This window comes from Danio aesculapii, chromosome 8, assembly GCF_903798145.1.
Source record: "Danio aesculapii chromosome 8, fDanAes4.1, whole genome shotgun sequence".
In the NCBI taxonomy this organism is placed as follows: Eukaryota; Metazoa; Chordata; class Actinopteri; order Cypriniformes; family Danionidae; genus Danio; species Danio aesculapii.
In genome coordinates this window covers 16917115-16944455 of record NC_079442.1, presented here as the reverse complement: position 1 = coordinate 16944455, position 27341 = coordinate 16917115, and the positions used below count along the sequence as shown (strand labels likewise).

General features: G+C 34.6%; 1 protein-coding gene across 1 annotated transcript in view; it reads right to left on the bottom strand.

The window, feature by feature from the left end:
• slc23a2 (solute carrier family 23 member 2) overlaps window positions 1-18617 on the bottom strand; it is a 74986-nt gene extending 56369 nt beyond the window's left edge. Inside the window, exon 1 of the mRNA XM_056463308.1 lies at window positions 18470-18617. The gene's annotated coding sequence lies outside the window, so the exon portion shown is untranslated. The remainder of the gene's footprint in view (window positions 1-18469) is intronic.
• Window positions 18618-27341: the final 8724 nt, after the last annotated feature.

Sequence of the window (27341 nt, the reverse complement as noted above, 5' to 3'; positions counted from 1 at the left end):
CAGTGTCCCTGTATCTGTGGTTACAACCAGTAAACAGAGGTGAGTTCGGTGAACTGATGACCTTCACGACCAATCAAAGTCATTTCTGTTGAGCACGTGAACACAATGGCAAATCAGCCATGTTTGAGGGCGTACTCACACTATGTACAGTTACCTTGAACTGGGGCCTAAGCATGCTTGTCCCCCCTCCTGTCTCCCCCGATGGCCCGCACTCATACTACATTCGGGCCTGAGCACGCTTGTCACCGATGATGTGCTGATCAGTTTAAATAGCGCTCTCGCTCAGCAGAATGGAGATTTCTTTATATTGTTTTAGTCATTTGGGATGCAATGACACGCAGTCAAATATTTCGCCGAACAGATCAGCCACTTTTGACGCTCATAAACAATCATTAAGTCCTCGTGCTGCAGGAATTAGGAGGTTTGCTAAAGGTGCAGCTGTCGTGCAGCAAGGGGTTTGCGTCTTTAATAATCTACGACAGATTGTGTTCATTAAACAGTAAGAATGATTAATAAATCCATGTGAAACAGTCAGGACTTATTAATCTTTCTTACTGTTTAATGAACGCAAGTCAGATTTCATTTGATGATAGATAGATAACAACAGTCCAAACTCGAGTTTCGAAAAAGATTATTTGTCTCTGGGATTTGGGACGACTTGAGGGTAAGTAATTAATAACAGAATTAAATTTTTGGGGTAAACTAATGCGTTAATTAAATGTTGTGGGGTTTGAAACACGATTATGAAACGTTGAATGAAGTTGATTATAAAAGACAATAATTTGAACATCCCTCAGTTTGTACAATTTTTTTTTTTTGAAGTGAAGTTTCTAAACTTGTGCATAAAGGTCCACAGTCACAGTTTAAAAACCAAGCAATTAAAAGGATATACATGTGTTATTCAACGTATATTAAACTAATTACGGAATCTGTGTAGGAAATGGTTTTAGCTTCATAAACATTGCCAATTATGTGGTTTTCAATTGAATTGATTGGATTTTATAAATGAAAATGTATTGTACTGTCAACGGTAAAATGTGCAGTTAGTTTTCAGCATTCTGAAATGGAAAAATTACTATATAAAAGGAGTATAACTAAATCTTTTCTGTGTGCCAGTCACACTGGATGATTTTACAGTTGGGTGAAGGAGTTTAATAAAAGGTCTTTCGGTTCAGTGTGCATGTGTACAGAAAAAAAAAAAGCGTGTCATGATATTATCTGACCTGATTATGAACTTCAGCACAATTCCCAAGAATATTTACACTGATTAGAGATAGGCTGTGTTGTCTGCATGTAAACGTGTGTATGTGTGTGTAAATCTATGAGGCACGTAGACAAACAGAGTGAGATGTCAGTTTAAATCAAGACTGAGCTTCACTGCTGTTAGTCATGATGACCCTTCAGGTATAGTTTGTCTTCGCAATGTGATCATCACAGATCTGTCCAAAGATTCTGCTGCTGCACAGTTTGTCCAAGCAGTTTTAAGGGCTGGGTGATATATGGTTAAAAAAAAATAAATAAATAAAAGATAAAATGAAAATGAAACTTTGAAATGTGATGCATACATATCTGAAAGATTATTTTATTTGTACATGACTTATTATTATTATTATTATATATAAATATAAAATGTATAAATCATGTGACATTCAAACATTGTAACAAAATAAAAATAACTCATTTAGATCAGCACATAATACATTCACTTACTCGTAGGTTTTCAATTCTAAATATTGGAGATGTGGTGAAAAATTGCTCGAAAAGCTGATTCTGCATCAATTCACAGATTTTGAAAATGTAGCTCGATTAAACATAGAACATTTCTTTTCATTTTATTTATTTTATTTTATCAAGAAATATTTTTCACAAAGAGAGCATAGGTTTTTTTTACTTTAAACTGATGTAATTTGCCATAAACTTGCATGAAGAAGGCTCATGAGCTCCCGACCTGACAGCAAAATGGAAGTATTTGTAATGAGTAGTGAACGTAAGTTACACACTGAGAAAAACAGCACATCTCAAACACGTTAAACTGTCAGCAGCACATGTGTCTGTCAGTGATTCTGCTAAAAAAAAATACACATGCTAACTATATCTTATGTTAGTTTTAAGCCCTTAATATAAAGCAAACTTTCCCTGCAGAAGCTCTGTATGGGTTTTACTACTGAGTGATATACATATTACATTCAGTTTTTTCCACCAACTAAATGATTGTTCTAATCAAAGTTGGAGCAAACCGTGTGCTTCTCAGAGTAAAACTACAGTGTTTATTTCCTAAATGAATAAACAAATCAGTTGTGTTTGGTATTTTGAACAATTTGCTTGAAATAGCAGCTATGTTTCCATCCGCCTATTTTTGTGCATTTTGGATATGCACATTAAAAAAAGGTTGATGGAAATGCCAAGATGCGTATCAATTTTGAAAATGCACATTAAAAAAACGTATGTGCATAACTGAGTAGGATAAACTTTTTATTTGATAAAAAATGTGCATAAACTACAATGGAAACAGAACAAATTCCAGTATGCATGTTAAAAAAAAAGGTCATGAGATTTTTTTTTATAAGAGATCATGTGGTAATAAAAATGGGTGTGAATGGACAAACCAGCAGGTCGAGCACATGGTAAAACATCTGAAATGTTGTTTTGGTCATTCTAAAACGCCAGTATTAGTGTTATTATATTATTAATCGCCTCCAGAACAGTCAAGAGCATCTGTGCTCCAAGTCCGACACCTTCCAACACCACCGCACAATCATTACCTGTCTGCATTGTTTTCTGTTTTTACTGTTGAGAATTGGCGCTAGTTAATCAGGAACAGACAATTTTGTTCTCTTTGACTCGTTGGATGGAGACGCTGCTTTATTCGCACGTCTTTTATGCAATATTCCAGGTTTGCGCTTAAATTTAATTCACATTTTTGGACGGAAATATTTATTGCCCTCATTTGGAACTACACATTGCATGAAGTCTTTCTTGCATGAGTGTGTTTACATGAACATTAATATCCTGACAATGCATGAGTTCCTGTAAAAGTGCCATTTTCTATTATTATTATGTATTTTTTATAGAAATAAGGTTAGAAAGCTTCAGCATAAAGCGATCATCATAGATTTCTTCCCCTTACATTGATTTAAAAGTAGGGCTGTGTGAAAAATCAAAACTACATTTCGATTTCTTTTTTGCTCTCCAACAATTATGAAATTAAAAAATTTAAAACAATAATTGAGATAAAATGTGTAAGTGTCCAGACTGATACTTGTAATACTCTTCTACAATAACGTGAAAAAACTTTTAAAAAAAATGTAAGTTGCAGTTTGGATTGCCAGATATTGCTTACCATGTAAACTGGGACAACAGGTTATTTTCGTGAAACTGATTTTATGAGTTAGCATTACATAGGTGTGTTTGTCCCCCTGTAAGAAGAGTTTAACAGTAAATTTGACCGCACCTTTGGAATGACTATTAAACCATCACAGTTATCATTATAGTCATTGTCCTGGGTGTGAATGGGCCTTTAGTCCTGATTTCCACAAAAGCAGATTTAATACGACAAACCCAAAATCTCAAACTTGTATGGCAACATCATGAAAACGGGTTAAGTAAACACTCGTGGATCTGGCATGAGCCTGAGGTTGGAAAAGCTCCAGCCAAAAAACATATTTGGCCGAGGTGTTAATGTTGGATACCTTAAACCCTAGAGATAAACTCTCTAGGAAAAAAAATATATTTCTGAAGCAAGACTAAAACAACAAGCTCTTCAGCTTCAAGACACTAAAGTGGATTAAAGCACTGCCCTACTTTCAACAGACTTTTGCTGTTGAATGAAAATAATACATTTTAAGACTTTTTCTTGGGCAGTTGTATATTTCTCTCACAAATTTGCTCAGTCGGTGCTCACGAAATATATTACTGTCAACACTGGAAACCAGGGTTGCATTTTCTTGTAGATTATTGTGGAAAGTGTGATAAATATTTATCAGGATTCTTTGATGACAAGAACGAAAAAAAATAATAATAATAAAAAAAAAATGATATATATATATATATATATATATATATATATATATATATATATATATATATATATATATATATATATATATATATATATATATATGTATATATATTTTTTTTTATATTATTATTATTATATATTTTTTTCCAATAAGAAAATTTCAACTCATTAAAAGGTCAGAATAAAACACCAAAGAGTGTTTTTGAGGTTAGTTTGACAGCATGATGTTTTTGTCTTTCTACATAACCAAATGTCAACTATACAATGTGACTGGAAGTGAAACCTGTCGTTTAAACTCATCACTCGTGACTATAATAAAACTCCACAAACATTCCTAATAAAACCTCAGTCTCAGCATTAATATGTTCAAAACTTCCTTTTTAATGTTTAGCAAAGATCGTGCCAAATAATGCGACTTTAAGGCTTGTAAATTTGAGTCTCCACAACAGGATTCTAGAGGGTTCAAAACCAATTTTGTTCATTTATTTTTTATGATTGCAATTTTAGTGATGGTGTGTATGTCCTTGTCCTCCAGGTTGGGGGTTGAGCATTGTGCTAACAACCCACTTCATAAAAATTAGATGTTATGAAACATCAACATGGTGTGGCTAAATATCAACTTCTATATAAAACGGGGAGTGAGCAAGTATCTTTTAGTTTTAGTCTAATATATGCTCTATTGCTCTTAATTAACAGTATATATATATATATATATTTTTTTTTTTTTTAATAAACAGTAGTGTAACAGTTATGGACTTTTTAAATATACACGTGTATAGTCAGTGCTGTCATTGCTACCTAAAAAGACAATAAAAATGAGTTTTACTAATTGTAATACAATAATATAAATTCAAAAAAATAATATAATAATGAAAACTTAACATTAAAAATCTCCATAATAAAAACATATGATGCTTTAGGAACTAGTGAACTAACTGAAATAAATTAGTCTGAACTGAAATAAGTAAAACAGAAATACAAGGATTTAATGTTACAGAAAAAAAATGCATAAAAACTCATTTAAAACAAGTTTTAAAAAGGAAAAAAGACAAAAACTAAAAATGACAAAGCGTAGACTGAGTAAAAACAACGAACAGTGTAATAATAGTCAAGAGATTTATTTCAGTATGTTTATGTACTTAAACCAGAACATTTAGAAGGGGCCAGGGCTAAAACTAACTAATATTGTTGCTGAATCTGTCAAACAGAAAAGGACCGCCACTACAAACGCACATCAAATGTTCAGACATGGGGCTTTTTTTAACAATCCATTTAGAAATACTAGGATTTTTTAACCACTTTATTTTTAATTTACCAACATTACGAAGGAAAATAGTTTTAATAGTCAACAACAAAAATATTTAAACAAAATCATCTCATGTCTTTCTAATAAAATAAGTACAAGTAATAAAGTGACTCTTAAACTTGATAAATAAAATATTACAAAGTGTGTGCAATGGTAATGTGCAAATGCTGAACAATCAAAGCAAACATTAAGGTGTGAATAATAATGATACAGTAAAATTCAAACTCTGTCAACAACAAAAATTATGATAATCAAATCTGAGCTTTCAAGTAAAATAACCAACAATCATTATTCAAATACATACTGCAACATTACAAATTATGAAGTTGGATGACTACATTAACACTAAGCTAAAAACTCATCAGATGGGGAGCTAGTGGCTAGGATGCACCTGAAAAGAAACCAAAAGCCACTCTGGGGACATGGGGACATCCTTGCATGCTTTTTTGTTTACAATCTCCTCACTGCTGCTAGCCACGGCATTGATTTTCACATGTGGTGTTATTCTGACCTGAAGCAAAGAGCATAGAATCACCAAGAGGCGACTCTCTAGTGCGATTTGGGAAACAGCCACTAGATGGCTCGGTGGCCATTTTGGAATGAAAATTACTGTTTCGGTACTGTTTTTCCGGTACTGGGTACGTTTTTTAAAAACGTCCATTTCCTGCTAACATTCAAGCGCCGCTGAGCGCGTTCATAAACAGCGCTGATTTACCATAGTATTCACCAGTGCTCAACAGTTTACTGCCCTAAATTCCTTCTAAAACGTGTGTTTAGGAAACAAAACATTAACTAACTAGTGCCATTTCCCTTAACTTAGCTGAAAATGAGCTCTGATATCCCTTTTTATTTTCACTATTTAATCAGAACGGACCTTCGGGTCACTCGGAAGGCGGTGAAATGATAAATTTGTGTCACTTTCTCTTCGCTGATAAGATATACAGCCAGGTACACAACGTTCCTATATAACTCCCAACGATACTTCCGGGTTTCCTTCCACAGCAGCCTCGATTTTGCTTTTAAAAATGGCGGCCGCGTGAAATCAGTATATGGACATATGGACAGTATATGGATTTTCACTCCAAAATGGTGGAACCCAGGGCTGTTGCTGGGTGCTGCTGTTGCAATGGAACGTTCTATTGAGTGTCGCCTCTTGGTCATTCTAAGCTCTTTGCCTGAAGTGACAAGTGCGAGCATGTGGTTTCCTTCACCATTTTCAAATGCGATTTGTGCTCACACTCCCCTGGCGTCTTGTAACTAGGCAACCATAAACCATTTCCACAGAGGATGACGAACGGACAAACTGCTGCAGCTCCGATACAAGCGGAAAAAAGTAAAAGGCACTGCAGTGCAGTGTCTGAGCGCACAGTAATACGTCACCTAAAGAATAACATTGTGCGCAAGCAAAATAAGCAGAGTAAATTGAGTTCACAAAGGCTTTAAGATTGAAAACACCATATAGTTTTCACGTGATGTCACACAATTAGGGGATACTATACTGTCTTGTGTTGACCGTCATGTCACAGGCTGAGTGATTCCTCTTTTTTTAAGCCAAAAAGTCTGATAATTGTTGTGCAATAACATGAAGAAGAGACACATCTGGGCTTTGCTTCAACAGAATTCCCTCATAGAAGGAAAGATCAGAAAGGAAAAACATATGGATTTGTGCGGAATGGTGAAGTCAGTGACCCAAAACATGGTACCTAATATTTTAACTGTCAGTATGTTTTTATACAGCTTCTATTTTAATTTGGGTGCAATTAAAGTATAAATTGAAATGCTCAAGTCAAAGTATAAATAGCAAAGTGAACGAATAGGTTATCCCTACCAGCAAATATTAAGCAAAACAAACCAACACCAGTGTATGGACCGCAAGTGCTCATAATTTAGTTTGTGATCATATCTCTGTTTTGTTCTGTTGATATGTGATCCAAATATTCGTAGCTTGAAAAAGATAGAAATATGATGGGTTTGTGTGACATTTCTATGGGCATCCCAGTGTACCTGTCATTACAGCCAGTGTTTTTTGCCCTGAAGGTGGGTCACATGACCGAAAACCATAAATTGTTCACTACTTGGTTTCAGTCACGAACACACTTGACCTTTTCACGCCCATGACAACACATTCCTCCGCAGCAGTGAATTCACACAAAAATGCTGTTTAATTAATTCTCTCAGTGGTAAAGTGAGATTAGCTATAATACCACATCACAGTAAGAACCTGACATCTGAACCGGGCCCCAGGCTCCAAGAGAGCTGATTTAGACCTCCACAGGGGTTCAAGACAAGCCTTTGAGTCGCTATCAAGGAATAACAAATTCCTGCAGAAACGAATTTAAAGCACGAGTCTTTAGATGCATGTCAGTTAAACAAAAAAAGACCCCCCAAAGGGAAGGAGTTGGCATTTGAAGAGCTTCTGACAGATACACGGTGAAGGATTTAAAATAAACTGGCCAAGAAATCATGAGGACATTTACTGCAGCACAGCAAGAGTCATTTATAGAGGTGTAAATCAACTGAAAGCTCTCAAGAGATGTGGCACAATTAATTTAAGACACTGCAGGTGAATTAAAAATATATAGTCTCCATACTTCCCCAGTTAATTTGATTACCTTAAAGTAACACTGCACTTTTTTTTTTTGAAAATAGGCTCATTTAACAACTCCACTAGAGTTTCACCATTTTTTAATCCATTCAGCCAATCTATGGAACTGACGCAAGCACTTTTAGCTTAGCATAAATCATTGAATCAGATTAGACCATTAGCATCTCATAATTTTCCTATTTATAACATGATTCTTTTATATCTGCATTACATACAAACCCCGATTGTCAATGAACGTTGCCATTTTGTGGGTTGATATAGCTAGGAACTAAACATTCTGGAATTATAATCAAGAAACTTTGCTGCCATGGCTGCAGCAGGCACAATGATATTATGTGTCGCTGCTGCCTAGTTATCTGGGGACTATTTTCAGATGCTGCATATCAGCCTAGAAAAAAAGCAACTTTCCATTGTCTATCAATCTTAAGGCTGATTTATACTTCTGTGTCAAGCGAAGTATAATTAGCGAAGTAATTTATGATTAATGTTGTTGCGCGTCTGCCGGTTTCCGCCTTTGAATGAGTGAGTTTTAGCTATGCCTACATTAAGATAGCATTCAGAAAGAAAAAAAACAGCCATGAAGAAACTTGACAGAGGAAAATAAAAAAAACATAGTGTTATTGCAGAGCAACACAAACATCACACAAACACACATCAACACAAAATGCACAACTACATGCAAGGCAGGCACCATGGGTCAGGCTGATCACTCCACGCAGAGGTATAAACCAGCCTTTAGTACATAAAGTAACTACAGCTTCAAATAATAATAAAAAAAGAAAACCTTAAAATATATATTTTTTTGAGCGAGATGCTAATGGTCTAATCTAAATGAATGATTTATGCTAACCTAAGCTAAAAGTGCACCCGCCAGACCCGTAGATAAACTGAATGGATTTAAAAATGGCAAAACTCAACCGTTTTACTCTAGTTGACTTGTAAAATGAGCCTATTTCCTAAAATAAGTGGAGTTTTCCTTGAAAAAACATATCAAACATATCATATAAAGTTTAGAAACTATTTAATTATGGAAATGAGGCAAAAATCACATCACTGGTTGAAGTCAGGTTCAAAATTGTTGTTTTATATCATTTGTATAACTTTTTGTTAGTGTTTATTTCTCCACAAGTCAGCAAATAAATGTAACTTTTATTTTTAAAAAAAAATCTATTTAATCTAATTTTGTATGAACATTTCCTTCAGTAAGAGTGAATGATGCTAAAGTAGAGATTTGAGCCTCAATGCAAGATAAAGTGAAAACAGCTTTTAAAACTAAAATTTAAAATCAACTGACACAAATTAATAAAGTGTGTTAAAAGACATTTACATTAGATACTTTATGAGAAATAAAAATACTTTATGAGAAATCAAGCACCACGGTGCCGCAGTGGGTAGCACAATCACCTCACAGCAAGAAGGTCGCTGGTTTGAGCCCCGGCTGGGTCAGTTGGCATTTCTGTGAGGAGTTTGCATGTTCTCCCCATGTTCGCGTGGGTTTCCTCCGCATGCTCCGGTTTCCCCCACAGTCCAAAGACATGCGGTAGATGTGAATTAAATAAGCTAAATTGGCCATAGTGTATGTGAGTGCGTGTAAGAGTGTATGGGTGTTTCCCAATGTTGGGTTGCAGATGGAAGGGCATCTGCTGAGTAAAACATGTGCTGGATAAGTAGGCAGTTCATTCCACTGTGGCGACCCCAGATTAATAAAGGGTTGATTAATAAATGTGTTCAGTAACACCAACAAACTGAATATAGTGCTTTAAACATAACTAAGTGGATGAAAGAATTTAAAAACATAATTTTCAAATTGTTCACACTTTGAAAATAATAAGACCAACAAGAGCTGAACAATATATTGTTTGAGCATCAATAATGCAATGTGTGTATCCGCAACAGTCACGTCGCTGGATTAATCGAGCTGAAATAGATTATTTATTAAAGATTAAAATATAAAGATATTAATTTTACATTATTGTGTGAAATTACTTATACAACGATAAGCATGTTATTTTGTTTAATTGTTAAATGTTTGTATTTGACATGTGATTACAATTTATTATATTATTTGCAGATCACCACAGTTGAACTGAGTTATTGAAAACTTTATATATATACACACACACAAATATATACATATATATTTTTGAACTTGCTTTGACTATCAAAGACTAAAAACAAGTTTTTTTTCCCCATTTTGGACAGTTAAAAATAAAGTTTGGGACATTTCATATGCTGCAAAACAGTTGCAGGATGACACTGTTTGTCTGTAACAAAATAGAAAATATTCAATGTATTTTAAATAGCCACTGAAGAGCTAAAATGTATTGTCCTTGTATGTGGCGACTCAAGCCCCAGGAGGCTCAATTTATATATACTGTTGAAGTCAGAATTATTAGCCCCCATTTATTTTTTTCCCCAATTTCTGTTCGACGGAGAAAATATTTTTTTTCAACATTTCTAAACATGATAGTTTTAATAACTAATTTCTAATAACTGATTTCTTTGCCATGATGACAGTAAATAATATTTGACTAGACATTTTTCAAGACACTTCTATACAGCTTAAAGTGACATTTAAAAGTTTAACTAGGTTAATTAGGTTAACTAGGCAGGGTAGGGTAAGTAGGCAAGTTATTGTATAACGATTGTTTATTCTGTAGACTTTCAAAAAATATATCTAGCTTAAAGGGGCTAATAATTTTGACCTTAAAATGGTGTTTATAAAATTAAAAACTGCTTTTATTCTTGCCGAAATAAAACAAATAAGACTTTCTCCAGATGAAATAATATTATCAGACATACTGTGAAAATATCCTCTGGTAAACATCATATTTACAAAAGAAATAATAAGTCAAAAGGGGGGCTAATAATTCTGACTTCAATTGTTTGTGTTTGTGTGTGTGTATGCATGTCTATATACATATCTATAAAAAAAGAAGAAAAAAAAAAACAACAACATCGCAATGTGAGACTTTTCCAATATCGTGCAGCCCTAATATCAACTCAACCAGACATAGTAAATATGTTATATATCCATCAGACAGACTCATGAAACACTTGCAGAAACCACTGTCTGAACATTGTGTGACCAAAGAAAAAGCAGCACCATCAAGGACACGAAAAACCAAATTTATAAAACCATGCGGTCAAGTACATGTGACCCTGTTTGCCTGCTTTTTTTTTTTTTTTATAAGGTCAACTGCACATGAAAATGAATGTCAGTCACTAAAAAGTGCTTTGCACATTGTTAAGCATTTACTTACTAGTAAGTATAATACAGTTTAGTATATATAGATTTTGGTATACGATTATAGTCTGAAGAATAATCCCGTTTTCATGGTTGTCATGATTATTATGCATTCATTTATTTCAAAACATTACTAGTTTAGAAAAATCACACAAAAACTTATATTTTAAGTGTTATTTATTGCTGCTCAGTAACTAAATAATACAACACAAAATAATAATAAAAACAAACAATAGTCCATTTCTCTTTGGACTGGCATTTAAACAGAAGTAATAATTTTACACTGAAAATAAATGACAGAACAATGAAAATATAAAGAAAAAGAGAAGAATAAAGAAAAAAAAGGAAAAAATGTGTCTAAGGTAAATGTAAGCTACACATTAGCTAAGTATTTCGCTTTTAAAGAGAACAAATGTAGTAAAAGGCTGCTAAACCTCGGTCTGAGAGGCACTATTGATCAAATATCCTTTATTAAAATTGTTTGGTCTTTTAATTTTTTTTTCTTCTCCTCTTTGGAGTAGAAATCTGTGTATATTTCATACAAAGTATAAAGCTAATTGGTCTAGTTCTTGTCACGTGACTTGCGGTGCGCTCACGGCATTCTTTTAACTAGGTGCATCTGGAAAGATCCCAATATGTGCAATATCCTCCATTGGAAATAACGAACTTGCGAAATTCAAAAGACACAATATGTGAACAGCCCTTAGTTAACAGCCTCAGCCATAGCCATAGTTAATCTAGTGTGTGTATGTATTAGCTATGGTGTACAACCTTGGAACTTCAAACTAGCGCACAGTTGGCGTAACTTTGTTTAGTTGCAGCAGTTTTGTTTTGTGCAGAAACACGGTGTTGAGAAGCGTTTGCGATATTAACTGTGACAAACTAAAGCATGGTTAATAGTGAAATTGGTTAATAGTTGCATTCCTATTTAACATCATGACATCATTTTCATGTAATGTTTTTTTTTTATTTTAACAAACAAAGTTGTTGCAGCAGTGAAAATTTCTTAGGGAATTGTAAGAGTGAACATCTTTTTTCTCGCATTATACAACATAATATATTAAATCACACAGCATTGATCAAAACACAATTGATACATTTAAATGGTAATTCATTTGTTGTTGCTATTTTCATGATGAAAATTCCTCAAGCAAGCTTTAAAAATTGTTACAACCAAAAAGTATAACATGATGATGATGATGATGATGATGTTGATGATATTTGAGAAAATTATTATCATTTTAGCAGGTCATTTTTTTGCAGAAAAAAAAACATGCTCTTTTTAATAATATTAACATGTTATTGTTTTATTAAATACTTCTTATTATTTACTTTGCTGCAATTTTGACCTTAGACTGTATTGAAAAACCCAGCAAACATAATGCATACTCCTTAATAAATAAATAAATAAATATTATTTATTTATTATAAATAAATAAACAATTAACAGGCCTAACTACACCTGGAATAATGACATAGTAAATAATTGTTAGCAAAAATTGTTAGGATTTGCTGGTTATAAAATTGCTGGTTTACTGTAGCATCTTTACAGTTTTAAGCATTAAAAACATACATTTAAAAAAATATTTACACATTAACACAAACTATTAACAATCAAACTACTAACTACCAGAACTAATTTAGATCAAAACCCTTTGGAAACTCATTCTGTAAATGACAGAAACAGGCTTTTAAAATGTGTGATTTTGTTTCACACAAAAAAAAAGTGAAAAAAAGAAGAAGAGAGAACAGAGATACAGAATCGGTAAGAACGGGCCTGAAATAGCATGATGGAGAGTGTGAGTGATGACTTTTTTTTTTTTAATCCTCAACAGCCTAAATCCTATTTGGTGAGTGATCAGATGACTGAGAAAAAGAACAAATCAAAAAGAGGAAAAAAAACCTGAATACTTTTGACTTTTTTCAGTGGTGTATTACAAAATGTTTAGTGTCTGTCAGCCAGCTGCCATGTTAACATGCTCTCTCAGCTCGACCATTTCATTACAAGCTTCTTCTCACTAGATTAGGCTCTGAGAAATCAATACAGCTAATTGGCAATTTCTATAATTAAAAACAATAAACTCGCCATTTTGGATTAACAAGTAAGCAGTGACTTCCGCTGACCAATGCTGATTCAGACTAAGAGAAAAAGCAGAAGATTTGATTAAAAAAAAAAAAAAAAAAAAAACGTTTAACGGATAGTTCACCCCAAAAAATAAACATAGTGTTAGGTTAATCACTGTTAAATCATCCACATCACAGGTTAATTTACTTCAGTAGAACATTTAAATAAAATTTTTTTTTACCTGAAACTGATTCACCATCCAGGGTGTACTTTTTGGGAGAATTTCAAAGTTCATATTGCAGGTGACTTGCATTTTAGGAATAAACATCAAGAAGCAGTATCAGGGGGGAAAAAAACAACAATATTTAATGGAAGTTTAAAGGGATAGTTAAATTAAACTTAGGGTTGCAAATAATTCAGGAGGGCTAATAATTCTGACTTCAATTGTATATATGTATATATATATATGTTATTTTTCTCCCTGTAAATAAGGAAAGGGAAATAAATACAATAGAATAAAAATCTGAAACAAACTGTGCTTTAAGCATCTTTACTGTAAACTTTAATTATAGCTACAAAAGTCTTTCAGTCAAAAGCAGCAAGTGATTTTGTCCTTTTGTTGTTTGATTAAAAATGATTAAAACAGACAGCAGCAGGAATATTGCGCGCTGTTCTGTTTAATGGTTTTTCTTTCATATGTCTTAATTCTCATCTCGTTTGTTTATTACACAAATGAGGGTTAAGAATAATCATTAAACACCGCGTTTTGACACCTTAAGATGACTTTAGATGTGTGTGCTCTGCTCGCCTCTGAGGCTGAGCGCAAACACAACAGCATGCGGTCTCATACGCGCTTTTAAAAACATGAATTATTCGAATGTACATCAATGAATGTTGCGCATTCTGTGCTGCAAAAGTTACATTACAATACATGTCTTTAGTAATGTTCACGTGAAACTGAGCAACAAATAAGTTCAACTGGAAAGGGGGCGGCATATGATGCAATAATCGTTTATCTCGACTAATGTTTTTTCATAATTGTTAGAAGCCAAAATTGGAATCGAAACCGAATTTTCGATTAATTGCACAGCCATTGTGCTACATTGAACAAACATTGACAGAGTCGACTTATAGCGTTTTTCTTTCGTGTGCCATGTTGTTATGAAATAACTTGCCATGAATTGGTATTCGATGTACCGTGTACTGACGATGTATGCATTACTTTTGCCAAATTATATTTCTTTGCACAAGATAAATACATGTCCATTTTTAGTAGTATGAGCCATAATCAATGTGCTGACTGCATTTGCTTTGTACTAAAATTAACCCGTGCTAATGTTGCGCTATTAACGAAATTAACAATGCATTAGTTTCCCTCTAAATTATTCATTGATAATGTTGAATTGTTTTTGCATCTTGTTATGAGCTGTCAAACAACATGTGTGTGTATTTTCTGTGAATAAATGTCAAATTGTGGCGTGTTGTAAAATATTTGTGTCTTGTGTTTTATTGATGATGTCTCCAGCGATTAGTCGAGATCGACTTGACTTAAAGAGCCCCTATTGTAGGTTTTTGAAAATGACCTTCTTTGCAGTGTGTAACACAGCACTAAGTGAATGAAAACATCATAAATCTGAAAGTGCACCATGTTTAAAACTATTGAAAAAAAGTATTGAACTATTGAGTCAAATAAATGAATTTTGTTGGGTTTGGATCTTTTACCTGAATGCGTCAACGTCGAAACGGTACATCACCAAATATGAAATGAAGTTTTCAGTAAAATGTGAATGCACCTTTCCCTTCAGATCAGTGCTTGTACTGCATCACTCAGGTTAAATCTGCATGGGCTGTTCACATATTGAGTCCAAAATTACACTGAAAACGCAATGCGTGCTTCTTCTTTTATCGATTTAAATGCGTTTCTGAACCTGCAAGCCTCTGCTGTTTGCCTTTGTTTTGACCACCATCATCTGTTCCTACGCACATGCAGTGCGATCAATTTTCAAAATAGTGCAACTCTTGCCACTGTGTGGATTAATACTGAATGTGTGTTGTTGTTATTACTTGGGGTTAGGAGTAGAGTAATATGCTGGTGTTTAACACGCTTCTTTGCGGGCGTTTCTCTCTGTGAGACCCCCAAAATCAAAATATGACCTTTTATAATGCAAAATATGGGTTCTTTAATAACATAAAAGTCAACTTCCAAAAATCGTTCAGTCATTCGGCCCCTATTTGAAACAAGTAAATGGTGGGTAAAGGATGACAAACTTTTCAGTTTGGGTACACCACATTTAAGTAAATTAACAGCGGTGTTTCTTTTTTTTGCGGAACTCCGATATAACACATGAGAAAACGCAAAAAAGGACAATGAGGATTCATGACAACTACAGGCACTTCTTGTACAATAATAAGGAAAGTCCAAACCAAGCACAACAGACTTGTTTAAGCAAAGCGGTGCACTCAATAAAGTCCTCACTGTTGCTTAACAGATGTCAGCCTGTAAAATACAGCTTCCACAATCCAGTCTGGATTCCTCTCAACTCTGTTCTTTTATCTAAACTGTTTACGCAGAATTGGACGTCTTTCTGTGTACATTCTGTTAAAGGACTGCCGGAAAACTAGTAGAATCAGTTCTGTTCTCAAAAATGAGCTTCATCTCAGCAACTATGATCAAATTGTTTACAGATTAAATACAAGGGGGAAATACTGTGACTACTGGAATCTAGGAGGAAACGTCAGTGAGCAGACTTCATATTAAAGTTAATGAATAGAAATTTTAGCTATAATTTATACATGTTAACACAAATAAACAAAACAAAATATGGACAGAGACAAGACTGTAAAACACAAAAAGTTAAGCTAACTCAAAACATTTGAGGAAACCGATTGCAACAAACCATTTAAGTTCATAAACTAATCCTAATGAGTACTGTGAACATAATCCATTTGAGTAAATGAAGCAATCTGTGCACAGTAAAATCTGATAAATGAGGAGAACTCAAAACAAATGAGTACTGTAAATCTCAATAAGTTAAGGCAACTCAAACCGTAAGAGGAAACCGATTGCAACAAACCATTTGAGTAAAAAAAAAACTATGAGTACTGTGAACTTACTCCATTTAAGCTGAAATAATGAGGTGTTTAATTAGCTCATCATTACCTTCAACACTGAGTTCAAAACTCTTTTCAAATGGGTAGAATTAACTTTCAGTCCATTTTGAGTTAACTACACTCATTACATTTGATAAAATTGACAGTTTTCCACAGTGTTTCATCATTTTTATTAATAAATGTAACAAATTTCATTCACATCTCAAGGCTTAAGACATAATGATTTCCAAATATTTCCAGATATGGCTGTGATAATCTTGATAACCACAAGGTTAATCTTTGTCAAATCAAAATAAATTTTTTAAATTTCCAGCTCAATTTTTTTTTCTTAACTATTTTTTGAAGACAGGCAAACATAAAGCGTGATAAAAGTCAACATATCAAATGTTGTGGATGCATATTGATTGAGCAATCATGGTAGTATTTGCAATTACAATAGCAAAATCAGTTGCTGACGTCAAAAGTGTTTTTTGCTACACATTTTCAAACTGATAAAAACTGTAAAAATTAATCGATTTGTTTCACATTCAGACATGGTATGCCAGCTTGATCTCACGAGGAAACAAGTATTTTACATTTTGTCAGTTTAGTGGCTAATTCCTACGAGTTCAGTCGTACAAAAATGTACAATTTTAAAAGGAGGCATGGCACCCAACCCCACCGTCACTAGGGATATGCAACTTATACTAAATTCTACGAATGAGATCGTACGGACTCAAACGAATTAGCCATTAAATCTAAAAGTTACGAGTTGCTGCGATTTTGGGTAAGCTCTGCTTTAGTTACAACTCTCAAATCAAAATTGTCATTTCGACTCCCCTGTACAAAATAGTGGATTACTTAAATCATATTCAATACATTTAACAGTTGTCTTCTTTAGAAATAAAATGGAAATAAAAATGTTGAGCAAAGGACTTGTAGCTGAGTGGACACAGATACGGAATGAGCCTGAATTGTTATTTGGTCATTAAGTTACTTTTGCAGTTTCTTGTTGTTTATCATCACTATGTGTGTTTATCTTCCCCCAGAAAGAAAAATAAGAAGATCTAAATTTTAACCCAAGGACCCATGGCTAATTCATATTACAAAATAACTCATTAACTCACTTTTTTTTTCAATAGATTACTAATTGGTCATTCGAATGGCATCTATTTGATGCAATATACAATATACAATACGTAATTACAGTAACAGTTAACCTAGTTACGAGTCTAGCTTGAAAGCACAACAGGTTGGCAGCCACCAAACTACATCCACACCTACTATTCTCTTCCAATAGAAACCATTTACAGTTTAGAACTCACTGACATGCATCAATTACCAAATCCATTCAGGGCATTTAACCTGAGTTTACATGTAATGTTACATCACATGAGTAACCGGTGATGACATCAGACATTACCCGATATGAACCTGCTACACATCTTCCTCACATGCTTCCCCTCCTATCCCCTTATCACAGTATTACTAACCTTCTCATAAGAACACTATAGCTATATCTTCTTTCTTAACCAACTAAGATAATAGTTGGTTTTTAAACCGAATATACAACAAAAAAACGCAAAAGAAGCATTAATAATGTGCTGTTAAGTTAAATTAAACGTGGACTTTGAATGTCGTCGTGTGTTATTACACTTCGGTTAACACAAGTGATGTAATGCATCAAGCATGTGCGCAGCCTGTGAAAGAGAGAGAGAGCTTAACTAGCTGTCATTGTTGGTTAGTTTAAGATGAGAAAATTCATATCAAAGCAGACAGGCTGAAAAGCACGTGGTCATTTTAAAGGAGCCAATGACTTATCGTCTATGGCCCAGCTCACCATACAAGTCAATAGAGCTGAACGCCATCCATACCTCAATAGCATCTTGTACACATATATTGATCAAGAAAAATTACACGTGATCTTATAAAGGCTTTATCTAACGTTAATGTTTATATAAACAAATCAGATATTTCCTATCGCATCCCTGAAACCTGCAATCCGTAGTTTTGTGATGGGATGCGAGTAATGTTACATCATTTTCACGATTATTAGCCTGACCTAAGATATTAAGGACATATTAATTCACATTTACGAGGACTTACATGTCATTAAACACATTGAATCGTTGTCTTACCTTTCCTAGAAGAAACAAAAAAAAACGTTGTCCTCTTCTGTAATTTCCCCTTGTGTTGTCTCTCAGTCGTGGTACCTGGCAGCAGCGCTACTGCGTGTCCTACTTCAACACTACTGGGGGAAATACACACACACACACAGCAGCTTTCTCAGATCAAACACCTTTAGCGCGCTGGGGTTTCTTGACAAGTCTACATATAATGAACTAGAGGCGAGTGGAACATTTTTTCCTGGTTATATAGCAATACACGGACGTACACGGGGCACTGTGCTATTTCAACGCATGCTCAAAACAAACTCTGACGTCAAAGCACTCACACTCCCCGCCTTCTGTTGACGGTCGGCCAATGGCATTGTTTAGAAGCAATGACGCAACACCCAGTCATCTTTTTGCCGGTGTGGAGCCTCCCCTTGTGATTCCATAAGCCCGCTCAGCCTCCTTCACACTGCCCGTTTCTCTCACAGGATTCCGTTTTTTCCGGATATTTAACGGTTGAAAAGGGGGGAAATGCGCATTGTGTTTTTTTCTCTTTGTTTGGTTTCTTTTTAGCTGAGTAAGTACATGTTTTGAGCATACGATAAGTAATAGGCTACAAACAGACTAACAAAAACTACAAATACTAATGAAAGAGACATAAACACACAGTATATATTAATAAAACAAACGCACTTCTAAGATATATGTATATATTTGTAAATAATTGATTTTTAAATATGTTAATGTGCGCCCCCTCTCGGTTTTCAGGCTGCACTGCGTCATTACTTAATTGACCTACATTCGGTCACCACTACATAATTATCTGGCACTGATGAACTGAGCTGTAACTTTGACATGACAAGTTAATGAGTCTTGGATGTTTATTTATTTATTTATAATTCACATTTTCCAACACAACTACAGTAACGTTTTGGTTTATACACCATTTTAATGTGGCGATGTCATTAGCCCATGAACATTTCCTGCTTGTTATCAAACTATTTTATAACTGTAACAAGAGGCAATTTAATCATAACTTAATGTTAAAGCAGCTATATATATATAAAATACGTGGCTCTATTTGGATTCTCGGAAGCTGTAGAAATTAAAAATGTAAAACAGGAAATACGTTGGGACCATTGTTTTTGTTTACAACCTTCAAAATGGTCTATAAGACTGTATAATCAGGAGCCACAGTAAATTTAGTTGAGTTTGCAGATAGCCTTTGACTTGCATTTTATGAATTACCAAGCACCACAGTTTTAGCCAAAATCCCTGAGGGTAATTAAATTCATTCATTCATTTTCCTTTGGCTTGGTCCCTTTATTCATCAGGGGCCGCCACAGCGGAATGAACCGCCAACGTATCCAGCATATGTTTTACACAGCGGATGCCCTTCCATCTGCAACCCAGTACTGGGAAACACTCCTACACACTTATTCACACACATACACTATGGCCAATTTTGTTTATTCAATTCACCTATAGTGCATGTCTTTGGACTTGTGGGGGAAACCGGAGCACCCGGAGAAAACCCACACGAACACAGGGAGAACATGCAAACTCCACACAGAAATTCCAAGTGACCCAGCCGGGGCTTGAACCAGCAACCTTCTTGCTGCGAGGCGACAGTGCTAACCACGTGTCGCCGGTATTAAATTAACACATACTATTTTTTGGGTGAACTGTCTCTTTAAACTTTTATTGTGTTTTTCAAAATCATCATTACTAAACATCCTCATTACAAAACAAATGATATAACTGTCATAAATATGAGCAAATAAACCACACACACTCTCAAAAAAGAACAAGCAGACCAAAAGGGAGGTCACTGAATTACTGCAATTGTCACTCAGTGTTTTTTTTTTTTACATAATGCTACAATGAATGATTTTTTAAGCTTTCAGTGAAGGATTTAAAAGAGCAGCTCTTTGGTGATTAAACTTATGACATAACACATTTCAATAAATGCCAGCTCATTTATATATTTTAGTATCAAAACACAGCAGTGTTAAATAGAAGAAAACCCCGCTCATATTTCAAGTATTTGAAGTTTTTTTTAAAGCTGGCATGTGATGCACATTAAATAAACAAAAAGTAAAATTTAATACATTTTGCTGTCTAATTTGCTGCAGATTTTTATGAATTGAATTACATATCACATGCAAGAACGGTGTCCGCTTTACTGCTTCATGTAACTTTTGCAAAAATAAATAGTCAGAATATGAGTAAAGATGAGTGAAATAGTCCATCATTTTAACAGATATATTCATGTCAAAACCAAACAAACATATTCTGACTATAAATAGATAAAATAATACATCATTATACTAAATTATTTAGAATGATTATTACTTTGAAACTTGCTGGTAAACGGGTAAAACTTAGTGGTTTGAATGATAGTGGCAAAGTATTAATAATTAAAAATAATGAGTTAGTATATGGGGCTGAACTGGGATTCCTAAATAAAATATTTTACTGTCATCAAAGTATTTTTGTTTCAAATATGTCAGTGATTTTTGGAATTAAACACTACTGTTCTGCTGAATGAAATATATGACAATATTCGTTATTTTTGGCTCAGATATTTTAAAAGTTAACTAGACACATTTTAAGGTATATGGGATTGTAGATATGGGTATATACGGGATAAAATAATTAAGTATAGTGTGTTGGATACTAGATAAACTGGGTAAAAATTAAGTGTATTTCAGTTAATTATTATGATTATGAGTGTTATAATAATAATAATAATATACTAATAATAATAATAATAATAATTATTATTATTATTATTATTATTATTATTATTATTATTATTCATTAAACTTATATTATCATTAGTAGGCAATACATTTATTTTGACGCCACAAGTGAAAACCCCTTTTCGCCTTTGACCCAAATACTTTTAATGGCTCTGCATTGCCCCCTGATGGTGTCAAAAAGCAATGTCAAAAAAAAAAAAAACTTGGTTTGCGAATACCTCACTTCTATCATATAGCATATTTGCTATTTTTTCTCTCATATATTTTCTCATATTTATTGATTTGCGAGTAAATTTTAACTAAGTAAAAGCTTTAATTGTGTCCACTTGTAAAGCTAAGGGGTTTGTGGAAGAAAGCTAACCCTTTTTACAACATCATTTGTAATGTTAGCTGTGTGATCGTTTAAATATCACCACGCCCAAAATTTGTTTATAAGTTTATAATCATGAATATCATCACACAATCATACAACAGATGTAAGGCTGTTCAATGGTTTTCCTTAACAGAAAATCTGCACTGGGGTTAAAAATGGCAAGAATCGATGCATGTATTTTACACAAACAGGAAGTGTCGTTGCTGGAAATAGCTGCAGGTGAGAGTCAGACGTGAACAGATGGAGGAAATAATCCCAGTTAGCAGCAGTGCTTCTTTCATAATGCTTGAGCAAGTGCTAGACAGTGACTTCACCTTCTTCCTGCTTGTTTAAGAGCTCAATGGCCTGAATCAGCAGCTAATCTATGGTGCTAATTGATGGATGTAGGTTAGTGGGTGTGTGGAAACTCCCTCAGATGCTTCATGTTGTAATAAACTGTTCAGGTGAGAAGGGTAAAAAATATTAGCAGTATACTTCCTCATTTATTCATTCATTTTCTTTTCAGCTTAGTCCCTTTATTAATCTGGGGTCGCCACAGCGGAATGAACTGCCAACTTATCCAGCATGTTTTACACAGCGGATGCCCTACCAGCTGCCACCCATCACTGGGAAACACCCATACACTTTCATTCACACACATACACAATGGACAAATTAGCCTACCCAATTCACCTCTACCGCATGTCTTTGGACTTGTGGGGGAAACCGGAGCACCTGGAGGAAACCCACAGGAACACATGGAGAACATGCAAATTCCACACAGAAATGCCAACTGACCCAGCCGGGGCTCGAACCAGTGACCTTCTTGCTGGGAGGCGACAGCTCTACCTTCTGCTCCACCGCGTCGCCCTTTCCTCATTTATTAAATGACAAATTGAAAAAGAATTATTAGTTTTCTAGTATGTTATGGTTAAATATGCAATTGAGGCATTATTTAATTAAAAATGTCCTAATTTCTATACTTTTCTCGTTTTTTTATTCATTTATATATTATTACTATTATTTTTAGCTATCATTGTCAAAGTTTTTTACAGAGGGGATTTCGGGAATCTCTTTTTAGCACTCCATAAGTCAGAAAATAGGTGTCACGGTGGCGCAGTGGGTAGCATGATCACCTCACCGCAAGAAGGTAGCTAGTTCGAGCCTCGGCTGGGTCAGTTGGCATTTCTGTGTGGAGTTTGTGTGTGAATGAGAGTGTGTGGATGTTTTCCAGTGATGGGTTGCTGCTGGAAGGGCATCCACTGCATAAAATGTTAATTCCGCTGTGGCGACCCCAGATTAATAAAGGGACTAAACAGAAAAGAAAATGTATGAATTCAGAAAATACTGTGAATAGCCACAAAAGAATTCTAACTCTAAAAATAAAATGCATACAGTAGTCAGGATTTGAAATGGATTAAAAAAGTTAATCAAACCTGTCCTAAGACAAAAAATGGGTGTTGTTCAATTGTTATAGGACGACTTTGATGAAAGGTGGTCCAGTTTAAATGTTGACTATATGACTAACTAGTCAAGCCCAAAATTGTTCATACCCCAGTGGTATGAATAATTTCGGGCTTGACTGTATATAATCAGGCAAATTACACTACAATATGAGTACATTATGCGGCCTGTGCTTTATTTATTCATGCTGTATGTTTCTATTTATGTCTGCTATGTATGCATGTTTCTGTTAGTTTTTTAAAATCTATATCATTTTAATTTATTTAAAAATGTATAATTTCTTTCATTTATAACTCATATAAATATAAAAAAAAATGAGAGAGTGTGCCATGAGAGAGAGAGAGAGAGAGAGAGAGAGAGAGAAAGAGAGAGAGAGAGAGAGAGAGAGAGCGAGCGAGAGAGAGCATAGAGCTGGGTTGTGGCTGGAAAGGCATCTGATGCATAAAACATATGTCAGAGTAGTTGGTGGTTCATTCTGCTGTTGAAATCCCTGATAAATCACAGACCGAAGGAAAATGAATGAATGAATATTACAGTTGGAGCCTAAAGAAAAATAGTACATTGTACATACATTTAAAAGTAACCTCTCAGCCTCCTGTTGTCATTCACTAAACAACTTCCCTGGGCATAATGGAGGAAGTGTCAATCAGGTGTAGCCATCAAAATCCTTAGCTCTGAGGGAAAAATCTTCAGAGTGAGCAGTTTTGAGCACTATCACCAAGAGCAATGCAAAGCATCAGATGCAGTGGTGTAAAGCACGCTGCCACTGGTCTCTAGAGCGCGAAACTTGTTATCTGGAGGGACAAATCTTACTTCTCTGTCAGGCAATCTGATGGATGATTCTTACCTGACTGCATTGTGCCAGGGGTGAAGTGTGGTGGATGGGGTTTTTAAGTGTAGGTTGTTTTCCAGGTCTTGGGCTTGGCTCTTTAGCTACAGTGAAGGTCATTCTTAATGCTTCAGCATACCAAGTTGTGGACAATGTCATGCTTACATGGGAACAGTTTATGAATGACTCAGTCTTAATCCAACATGTACACAAAGCAAGGGTCCATATTAACATGAGTGAGTTTGGTGTTGAAAAACTGGAATGGCATGCACAGTGTCCTGACCTCAACCCGATTAAAGTCAGCGAAAGCCACAAGTTGCTGAGACTTTTATTTCAGTATGTCCCTTTATTTCCATATACACCAGAACATTGAGAAGTGGGCAGGGCTTTCTATTTCTGTATCATTCCGTTGTAGCGAACTAAATGTAAACAGGGCGTGGCTAAAAATATTGTAGCTGAAGCTGTCAAACCAACGTCAACAAACAGAGAAAGACCGCCAATCCAAATGCAAAAGCAAATGTTTAAATTTTGATTGATTACCACAACAGACATTTTTTCCCAGTGAATTAACCTCAGATTAATTGCTCACCTAAGGTATAACAATGTAAATAATTAAATTCTGTTCAATTCATGTTTATTTATACAGCGCTTTTACAATGTAGATTGTGTCAAAGCAGCTGAACATAGAAATAACAAAATTACATTTTTATTTCACGCAGACTTTAAATACACGAAAGGCGTTGAAGCAGCTGTATTGAAAGAAAATGATTGTTACTCCTGGCGTGTGCATTTTTTCCTACTAATTAAATGGCCCCTTGTCAAAAAATCATTGCTTAACCTTATTCCCTTACCATATATTACAATAACACAACTCTTAAGCAAACAAGATAAAGGGTAAATGTGCTTTGCACCTCTCCATGTGTGATCCGCCTTCTGAACTGAAACCAGATATTTGTGAGTATGACTCCAAATGGCTTCACACAGAATATCATGTCCTTACAGAAACACTTATCCTCATTTTCTGTGTTTATGTAAGTTGGAATATGTTTTGGTTCAGGCTGGAGACACATCTCCATTTTGTTTGCTTTGGGTGTCTGAATATAATCTCTCATGTATCTTTACTGGTCGCTCATCTTCACACTTTCCATAACATATGTCTCTAATTTGCATCTCATAACAACTTCTGCATGATTAACTGAACTCTAAGTAAATTAGGCGAGACATTTCAGGAAAAAAAACAGTTTTTTCATGCATCTGTAAATTTTGAGATTTTGTGCTTTTTGGCTTTTCACAAAGTATCTAGTCGGTGTAATAGGAAGAAAGCATCAAAATACACTTTCAACAGCTTCAACCCTTTTGGGAAGGCTATCTTCAAGGTTGTAGGAGGGTCTTTATGGATATTTTTGATCATTTTTCTAGAAGCACATTTGTGAGGTCATGCAGGCACTGAAGCAGGACTGGTTTACTGTCTCTGCTCTAATTCATACCAAAAGTGTTTAACAATTAATTTCAGAGTTAATGATTGCACTTAAATTACATGGTTACCACACCTAAAGGAATTGTTTAGAAGTTGTATTTCAAGACATTTGTCAGGTTTTGCCCTTAAACAGCTCCTGAAAGTTGTTTTGTTTTGACTTTTGACAGCTGTACATTCAGCGTAGTGATATGAGCTGTAATGTAGTTGACACCTGCCTTAAACTACTTTAGCTGTGCTTTGAGGCTTCATTAGCCAATCAAAACCAACCATTCAGTAGCCCTGTGTTATAATAAAGTATTATCAGGCAATCAGGGGTGGATTTAGTGATTTAGCAATTCCATAAAATGCACATTTTGTACTTAATTTGTTTTTATATGATTATTGTTTTGCTGTTTTTCTTATATCATTCGATCTCCTTTTTTACATTTTATCTGAATGCAAAATAATAATAACATGTAAAGCACCTTGTAAAACTTTTGAAACGACTTTTCCTCAGATGAATTCGCTATCCTGAAAATAAAAAATGAATAATTTCGTTTTTAAAACTAAATCTTTACTGATTTAACTGCTGGATTGGTCCATGATTGAAGGTGGGGGACCCTCACCATAAGAAATATGATAGAAAACAATGTTATATATAATTTATAGGTACCATTTATACTTCTATGTATTTATTTGGGGGCCCTCACATTTTCTGGGGCCCTAAGCAGCCGCTTAACTTGCTTATTGATTAAATCCGGCCCTACAGGCAATTCAACCACAAAGTGAACAACATAGTACTGTAATAACAGATAAGACTGGAAAAGCAAATCAACGAAACTAAGGGAAGTCCTGTAAATACCAAAGCGATGATTACTGTGGGTACAGGTGCACAAATAACGATTGCAGAAAAATGACAAAAACACAGAATCTGCTCTCCTCTTTCCTTTTGCCCCAGTCTGTTCAGCAACATTTTCCTGCCGTTCATCTTCCAAAATCTCATCTTCAGTGTATCCTAGTTCAAATAGATACAGATCTACACCTAAGTAAATATGTTTCTTCACACTAGCTATGTCTCCATCCAAAGATGTGAACTGGAATAATTGCAAAACTGGAATGTTGTATAAAACATTTTCGAATAAAGCACCGTTTCCATTCAATAAGTCAAAGAGAACAAAATTGTCACTTCCTTATAAACTGGCGCCAAATATCAAAAATTTACTGCGGTAAAAGAAGCTAATGAGGGCCTTTTGTTTACAGTATGTAATAAATTGCTTGTGCCTCAAGATAAAACTGAAACACAATGAATGTGTGGTGGCTTTGGAGGCACATGACACTCAAGAAAGTTCTGGAGGACATAACACTTAACCACTTTGACTTTAACTAAAGGATTTAGAATGAGCAAAACAACATTTCAGAGGTTATGCATTGTGCTCGGTCCACTGATTTATCCATTAATGCTGTCCCATCGTGCCCATTTTGGTTTTCACATGACTTTTTTTATGTGTATGCTGGAATTTATTCAATAAATGTGCTTCGATAGTAGTTTTGTCTTAACGGATAAAAAGGTTATCCTACTCAGTTCTGTACATACAGTATGTTTTATCTGCACTTTCAAAATTGATGCACATCTTGCCATTTCTGGTAAACATTTTGTATGCGGTATTTCAAAATGCGCATAAAAATAAGTTTATGGAAACATAGCAATTGTCATGTAAATGTACCCTTCAAGCAACTCACCTTTATTGGCTAACACAACACACAGGATTACAATCATACTTTTGGAGGAAGACTATCCCAGCAGCCACACAACATCATAAGATGATAATATAAGGTTAGATTTAGGTTGTGATGTGATCCAAAATTAAATGCCTAACCAGCATCTGATGACGTTAGAACGTCTAATAAACGTTATTTTGATGTCCAATAATGACGTCAAATGATGTTGATATTTAGTTGATTTTAGGTTGTGTTGGAAAGTAACCAAAATAAAACAGAGCCAACATCTTAAACCAACGTCATATTAACGT